We start from the raw sequence: 8439 nt of genomic DNA on the forward strand, positions 1-8439 counted from the left end.
GACAGGTTATTCTTTAAAGTTTTAAGATTGACATCTCCATTTAGAAACAAGTAATGACACTTAGAAAACGATTATGATGTAAATATCTTGTTCTAAAAGAGTTGCTGAATAAGAACCTCTAGGATTATATGATAGAATTTACAGTTTAACAAATTTTCCAATGATGGAAATGAATCAGAATTACCATTTTTAATGGCCAGATAGCTGGTCCTATATACAACTGCTACTATATGCCAACAATAATACAAATTAGTAATGTTTTTCTCTATATTAAACATCAAGCGTGAAATAATTTTTGTTCATGATCTCTTTAGCATTGAGGATTTAGAATTGATTTATATGACCCATACGAAAGTAAACCATTCATATTTTAAAATCATTTCTTGATGAGTACTGAATATCAACATTGTGCATTTAAACATACAGTTAGATTAACTATTCAAGCTGGAATCTCACATGATATAAAAGTGTTTGCCTTGCACACAACTGACTCAGGACAGGCTTAATTCAATCCCCCGAATTCCATATGGTCCCCCAAGCCAGGAGCAATTTCTGAGCGCATAGCCAGGAGTAATCCTTGAGCATCACCGGGTGTAGCCCAAAAACAAAAACAAAAACTAACCAAAAAAAGGTATTATGTGAATTTAATTTAGAAAATAACATGACTCTAGAAACACAGCAAGTGACCTAGTAGAATTAAGTCTTTCCTGCTCATGGACTATTATCCAAGCAAAGTTTATCAACCAAATGTCTAATTATTTTCTTTGTTCTGTATGAAATAATCTATAAATATCCCCCTTATTAGGAACAAAGAATCTCATACGATCTCTGTTGGTCTTTACAATTTGTGAATAGATTTTTTTCATGACTGATTATCTTCATTATATTCTTTAATTTTGCCATGTTTAATCTCATCTATGACCTATTACTCATAGGAATCTTTTATCTGTTCCAGTGCATAAATCATGATATCTTCTATATTATAACTTTGTGTCCTTAATTTCTTTTTTGTTTATTTGTTTATTTTAATAGTATCTTTATTTAAGCATTATGATTACAAACATGATTGTTGTTGGGTTTCAGTCATAAAAAGAATACCCCACTTCATCAGTGCAACATTCCCAACACCAATGTCCCCCAACTTCCCCACCTTCCCCCATAGCCTGTATTCGAGACAGGCATTCTACTTCACTCACTCACTGACATTGTCATGTTAGTTGTCAGTGTAGTTATTTCTCTGACTGCACTCATCACTCTTTGTGGTGAGTTTAATATTGTAAATCAATCCTTCTAGTTCTCATCTCTATTGTCTCTGTATATTATTATAATACTATCTTTCATTTTTCTTAAAACACATAGGTGAGTGAGAATATTCTGTGTCTATATCTCTCCCTCTGACTTATTTCACTCAGCATAATAGTTTCCATGTCCATCCATGTATAAGAAAAATTTTTATAACTTCATCTCTCCTGACAACTGCATAATATTCCCTTGTGTATATGTACCAGAGTTTCTTTAGACATTCATCTGTTGAAGGGCATCTTGGTTGTTTCCAGATTCTGGCTGTTGTAAATAGCACTACAATGAACATAGGTGTGAAGAAGTTATTTTTGTATTGTATTTTTGTGTTCCTAAGGTATAGCCCTAGGAGTGGTATAGCTGGATCATATGGGATCTCAGTTTCTAGTTTTTGAGGAATCTCCATATTGTTTTCTATAGGCTGGACTAAATGACATTCCCAAAACTAGTGAATGAGAGTTTCTTTCTCTCCTCATCCGCACCAGCACTGATTGTTCTAGTTTTTTATGATGTGTGCTATTCTCTATGGCATGAAATGGTACCTCATTGTTGTTTGGATTAGAATCTCTCTGATGTTATGTGGAGCATGTTTTCATGTACCATTTGGCCATTTGTTTTTCTTCTTTGAGAAAGTGTCTGTTCATTTTTTTTTTTTGTCCCCCAATTCACAATACATACCTGGCAAGGGGCCTGTGTTGAGGTGTATATGGGGTGCCTTTATTGTACCTCCTCTTTCTATACAGCCAGTGTAAAGAACACAGCCTGTGGTAAGAATTGGGAGGCCTTATTTTATCTTTTATTTATTTATTTTTTTCTTCAGGGCAAACTAAAGTTGTTTTTTTTTTTTTTTAAGTAAGAATTCATTTAAAGGACAAAATTGATTAACCTAATAAGGTAAACTAATATAACATAATATAGTGACATAACATAACATATAATATAATTAATATAATAATAATACATGTAAGTCAAAGAAAGTTTCTGATTAAAAACACAATTTTTTTTCCATAATGGCTTACATATCTTTCACTGTAGTATTTGTAGTAGTGTCTGTTCATTTTTATCCCATTTTTGATGAGGTTAGATTTTTTCTTTTAAGTTCTTGTCAGTGCCATAAGTTTCTTAAATATTAGCTCCTTATATTTGATGGGTATTGTGTGAATAGTTCCTCCCATTCTGTGGGTGCCTTTTGTATTCTAGGCACTATTTGCTTTGAAGTGCAAACACTTCTAAGCTTAATATAGTCCCATCTATTTATAAAGTGATTATGCCCACTTGTTTAGAGAGTGCTATTTTCTTTTTGAAGATGCCTTTAGTGTCAATGTCATGGAGTGTTTACTTACATGTTGTTCTATATACCTTATGGTTTTGGGTCTGATATCAAGGTCTTTAGTCTATTTGCATTTGATCTTGGTGCATTGCATGTGTTATCTGGAGGTCTGTATTCATTTTTATTTTTTTATTTATTTTATTTTATTTTATTTTTTTTTTTTGGTTTTTGGGCCACACCCGTTTGACGCTCAGGGTTTACTCCTGGCTATGTGCTCAGAAATTGCCCCTGGCTTGGGGGGACCATATGGGACGCCGGGGGATCGAACCGCGGTCCGTTCCGTTCCTTGGCTAGTGCTTGTAAGGCAGACACCTTACCTCTAGCGCCACCTTCCCGGCCCCTCATTTTTATTTTTGCAAGTGGCTGACCAGTTGTCCCAACAACACTTGTTGAAGAGGCTTTTCTTTCTCCATTTTGCATTTCTTTCCTCTTTATCAAATATTAATTAATTGTATGTATTATCTGAATACTCAAATCTATTCCACTGATCTGAGGGTTTGTCTTTATTCCAATACCATGCTATTTTAATGACTATTGCTTTGTAATACAATTTAAAGGTGGGGAAAGTGATGCCTCCCATATTCCTTTTCCCAAGAGTTGTTCAAGCTATTTATGTATGTTAATTATTTCAAATAAATTTAGGAGTGTTTGATCCACTTCTTTGAAGAATGTCATGGGTATCCTTAGAGGGATTGCATTAAAACTGTACAACGCTTTGTGTGCTTTGGGGAGTATTGTAATTTTAAAGATGTTAATCCTCCCAATCCATGAGCAGGATATGTCTTCATTTTCTTGATTACTCTTTTATTTCTAAGTAGTATAATTTATGAAGATTGTGGAAGATATCAAGAGGTTTGTGAGTGTTTGTCCTAAAGTTTTCCTCAATATTATAGGTTATTTCAATTTGTTACAATGAAACGGCATGATATAGAAGACAGCTAAAATTTATTTTTTGGTAAAGAAAATAAAATATTGGAAAATGATTGAACATATCTGCTAAGAATTTGACACTAGACAGAGAGGGTTTCTGAAGATGATATAGCAAAGGTTTCAGAAGCTTAATTGACCTGTTCTGAAATAATAATTGTAGGTTTTCTTAATTGAGGCCTGTGAAATCTACCAGAGACTATTTAATTTTCCCTTTTCTTTATCAATTTAATTAAAGGTCAAATTAATTCAATATAGAAGTTATTTCATTTTACATTATTACCTACACTAAAGAAATCTACTAGTATCAAATGAATATTACTTAATTGTGATTTAGTCATGGATTGTCTCTATCTAGCAGAATATGAAATATAATATAAAACCTATCAAATGTCACTATTTCTCTTCTTCCTCCTAAAAATTTAGACTTCAAAGTTCTCATCATGTTGCAGAAACAAAAGAGAGCACAGAATTTATGTCACGAGCCTTTTTTTGTCACCACACTTTCAGGTGGCTCACCCAAGACATCACATATCGTTCCCTAAACAGCTCCAGGAGGAATCATAGAACTCCCTCAGGTAGAGTATAATACCCTCCTCACCCTCAAATTTGAATAAAAAGCAACAAAACATATTCATCATAATTGGTAGGATTAAAGTTGTTGTATTTAAAATGAATAGAAATACATTTCTCTAGATGCAGAAGAAATTTATTCATTTAAAATCACTATTTTACTTTAGCCATTGCCAACTGGAAATCTTAAAGATTTTACTTGATTATTTATATGAAGGAAACAAAAATTAAAATTTTGAAAATATTATTACTCTCTTTTGTCTCTACAGAAATGTTTTTAACATTATCTTGTTTATTTTATTTGGGGGATACTCCTAGCGGAGTATTTATTTATTATTTATTTATTCTTAGCTTTATTATTAAGGGTTACTCCTGATTTGTCTCAAGGGACTAGATAGAACATTGAAACTGGGTTTGCTGTATGCAAGGCTGACAATTTACTTGCTGTACTATCACTCTGACAGATGATTCTTCTAATTAAGTATGGTCTCTTGATAAAATAAGATAAAATGTTACTAAGTATTTTCTATATTTCAGCTGTATTGTTTGATGGAACATTATATTTCAGATAATAAGGCTACATTTAACTTTACATAAATTTTCATTAAGTAAATAGTATTTAGAGTTAGTGTGCTCTTTGGAACGTAAGTAGCATAGGTGTATCATTGAGTGTTTGCAACGAGGTAGTGCAGAGGCATGATACCTCACCACAAAACTTTCACCAATAGCTAAAAAACAACTAGAGATTCTGTGAGGACAGAATTTACACCCACCCTACCCACCCCACACTCACCATACCCACCCAGACTACCTCTCTCTCACTTCTCTCTCTTTCTCTCTACCCCTTCACTGTTTTGCACTACTGTTAATGAAGGAGTACCATGCATATCACTTTGTCCTCTTTCAGTACTCAATATTTTGACCAGAGTTATCAGTTCTAACTATCATTGACACAGTGGACTTGTTCATTACCCTAACTGCATTCACCACTCTGCAGCAAGCTTCCATGTTTACGTCTTCCTGATCCTTATCTCTATTGTCTCTGAATATTATTACATACTCTATTTTATTTTTCTTATATCCCACAAATAAGTGGGATTATTCTAAATCTAGCCCTCTCCCTCTGACTTTCAATCAACATAAATTCTGTTTAATTATTGCAACATGAACAGTACAAATTAAAACATTTCTTCATATACAGAATGGCATACATTATAAGAACAAAATAGCAATGGGGCCAGAGCAAGAGCACAGTAGGTAGGAAGTTTGCCTTGCACACGACTCACTTGAGTTTGATTTCTGGCATCCCATATGGGCCCTGGAGCCTTTCACGAGTAACCTCCTTGCACTGTTGCTATGGTCCCCCCAAAAATCCAAAACAAATAAAAAGTCCAACGACAACAACAAAATAATAAAACAGGATACAAAGCAAAATAGAATAGCATTAAACATATACTAGATTACTTCTATGTGATATTTATACAGGGATATAAGTGTGGCATAAAGTCAGTCACTGCAATTTAACATATTAAGAATAAAAATGATAAAAATGTCACCACCAGAATACATGAAGTTTATTTTTTAAAAACAATTTTAGGGCCTTATCAATAACACAACGAATAGGAAATTTACCTTGCATACCATCAACTCAGGTTTGATCACTGGCATCACATATAGTCCCTAATCATGCCATAAGTTATTCTTTATATTCAATAGAATAGTTTATTTCTCTTTTTTCCTCTCTTTCTTTTTTTTGGGGGAGGGGACACACCTTGTGCTGCTCAGGGATTACTCCTGGCTCTGTGCTCAAAAATCGTTCCTTGCTCCTGGCTCAGGGGACCATATGGGATACTGGGGATCAAACCCAGGGCAGTTCCAGTTCAGCAGCATGCAAGGCAACTACCCTAGAGCTGTGCTATATCTCCAGCCCCATATTTTCTTTTCTTTAATTATTTTATTTATTTTTTTCACCATTCTTACAAAAATTTTCATACTTGTGGTAGGAGCAGTGGTGCAATTGGTAGGGTGTTTGCCTTGCACGTGCTAACTTAGGATGGACAGTGGTTCGATTCCCCGGTGTCCCATATGGTCCCCCAAGCCAGGAGTGATTTCTCAGCGTACATCCAGGAATAACCCCTGAGCATCACCGGGTGTGGCTCCAGTACTGTAACTAAAAAAGAAATACAGTGAATTATTCAAAAATATAAGAAAATCTAAAAAGTATTGTCCTCTTGACAGTAGCCTTTCTCTTCTATCAATTGATTTCTGGATTTTCAGCAACTATTACAGCACAATTTCTTTACAGATTTATTTTATTTTATTTCCTGTACCCTAAGCAGCCTTGGTTTTAATGGCAGCACCCCAGAGACCTGCAAGCATCTTATCTGGTCTCTCAATGAAGGGAATGGCAGGGACCTGGAAGCCAGAGGGTGGTGACTGAAGGGCAGGTGGTGGGCTGAAAGAAAGGCCTGGCATTCGGGAGGGGCTGTAGGTGTAGGGGGGAACCTAGCGCAGGTCCTCTGCAGTAAACATGCCCTGGGCCCAGTGCAGGATGGAGTCCTTGGCCGCATCATACAAGTGCTCCTTGGATGGGATCTTGAGCACAGTGGGGATAAAGTGCTGAAGTGCATCTAAGGCATGTTGCACCATCTCGGCGATGTACTGGTTGATGAGGATGTTGCCGATATCATCCTGGTTCAGGAACTGCCAGAAAGTGTCCTTGATTTTATTGATGGTGGTGTCCATCTCCACCACCAGGAAATTCGATGGCATTCTTGTTCAGCTCCCTGATGCCCCCAAGCAGGCAACCATTCACTGTGTCTTTGTATATGATAAATATTTGCAGTTTAATAAAGTCTAAACAAAACTGTATCTTGAAAGTAAAAATATGCATCTGATTGTTGAACTTAAATATCATCTGAATATTTCAGTATACACTCATTATTAAAACATCCTAAATTATATTTATGTAAAACTTTTCTATTATGTCTCTTAAATGTTGAGGATTAAAGGTATACTACAGACTAAGAAGTTCATACTTCTGTTTCAGTCATAGAATGTACACCAGCATCACTAATACGCCACCAGGGTGCCCCACCTCAACTGCCTTTTCTGTCTCTCAGACCAGCATTATGCCTCTCTCCTTCACTATCGTTGTCATGGTAGTTGTAACTGCTTCCACTCTTTTTTGTGGCAAGATCCATGTCATGAACTAGTCCTCCCAGCATTCAGCTCTATTTTCTGTGGATATTTTTGCAATAATGTTATTATTTTCTTATATACAGCAAATGAGTGAGACTATTCTTTGTCTATCCCTATACCTTAGGCTAATTTCCCTCAGCATAATAATCTTCATGTCTATCCAGGTATAGACAATTTTTATGACTTCATTGCTCCTAACAGCTGCATAGTATTTCATTGTGTAAATGTACCATAATTTAGTTAGCTACTCAAATGTTGTTTGCTATAGCAAGTAGGTTGTTCCCAGATTCTGGCTATTGTAAATACTGCTGAGAATAACATAGGGAGCAGAGGACATTTTTTGTATTGTATTTTTGTGTTCCTCGGGCGTATTTCTAGAAGTGGCTTTGCTGGATCACAGGGGAGCCCAATTTTCAGCTTTTTGAGTAATATTGTTTTCCAGAGAGACTGGGCAGCACAGCTTTCTGAACAGCAGTGAATGAGAGTTCCTTTATCTTTGCATACACCAGTACTGCTTGTTGTAATATGTGCCAGTCTCTGTGGTGTGAGATGATACTTCATTGTTGTTTTGATTTTTATCTCCCTGATGATTAGTGATGTAGCACATTTTTAGGTCTCCTTTGGCCATCTACAGTTTTTCAAGGAAATGTCTGTTATTTCTTCTCCCCATTTTTATTGGATTAGTTGTGTTTTCTAATTAAGTTCTTTCATACCTTGTGTATCTTATATATTAGACCCTTATCAGATAGTTATTGGGTGAATAGATTCTCCCATTCCCATTTTTATTCTGGTCACTGTTTCCTTTGAGGTGTAGAAACTTCTCAGTTTAATATAGTTTATATTTACCGTCACTTGCTTTGACAATAGTGTTTCATCCTTAAGATGCCTTGAGCCTCAATGTCATGAAATGTTTTGACTATGTTTTCTTCTATATACCTTATAGCTTGAGGTCTAAAAATAAGGTCTTTAGTCCATTTTGATTTGACATTTGTGAATGAAGTTAGAAAATTAGTTCACTTTTTTGCATGTGGTAGACCAGTTGTCTCATCACCACTTGTTGAAAAGGTTTTAGCTGCTCTATTTTGCATTTCTTGCTCCTATTTCAAAGA

At 35.3% G+C, this 8439-nt stretch overlaps 1 non-coding gene and 1 pseudogene across 1 annotated transcript; both read right to left on the reverse strand.

Annotated features, from left to right (window-relative positions):
• Positions 1-1950: 1950 nt before the first annotated feature.
• Positions 1951-2083, reverse strand: LOC126002591 (small nucleolar RNA SNORA51). Its single transcript, XR_007493276.1, has one exon. It is a non-coding gene; the product is annotated as a small nucleolar RNA SNORA51 (small nucleolar RNA).
• A 4509-nt stretch (positions 2084-6592) lies between these two features.
• LOC126001907 (V-type proton ATPase subunit F-like) lies at positions 6593-7022 on the reverse strand (annotated as a pseudogene).
• Between the last annotated feature and the right edge of the window lie 1417 nt (positions 7023-8439).

This window comes from Suncus etruscus, chromosome 2, assembly GCF_024139225.1.
Source record: "Suncus etruscus isolate mSunEtr1 chromosome 2, mSunEtr1.pri.cur, whole genome shotgun sequence".
Lineage (NCBI taxonomy): Eukaryota > Metazoa > Chordata > Mammalia > Eulipotyphla > Soricidae > Suncus > Suncus etruscus.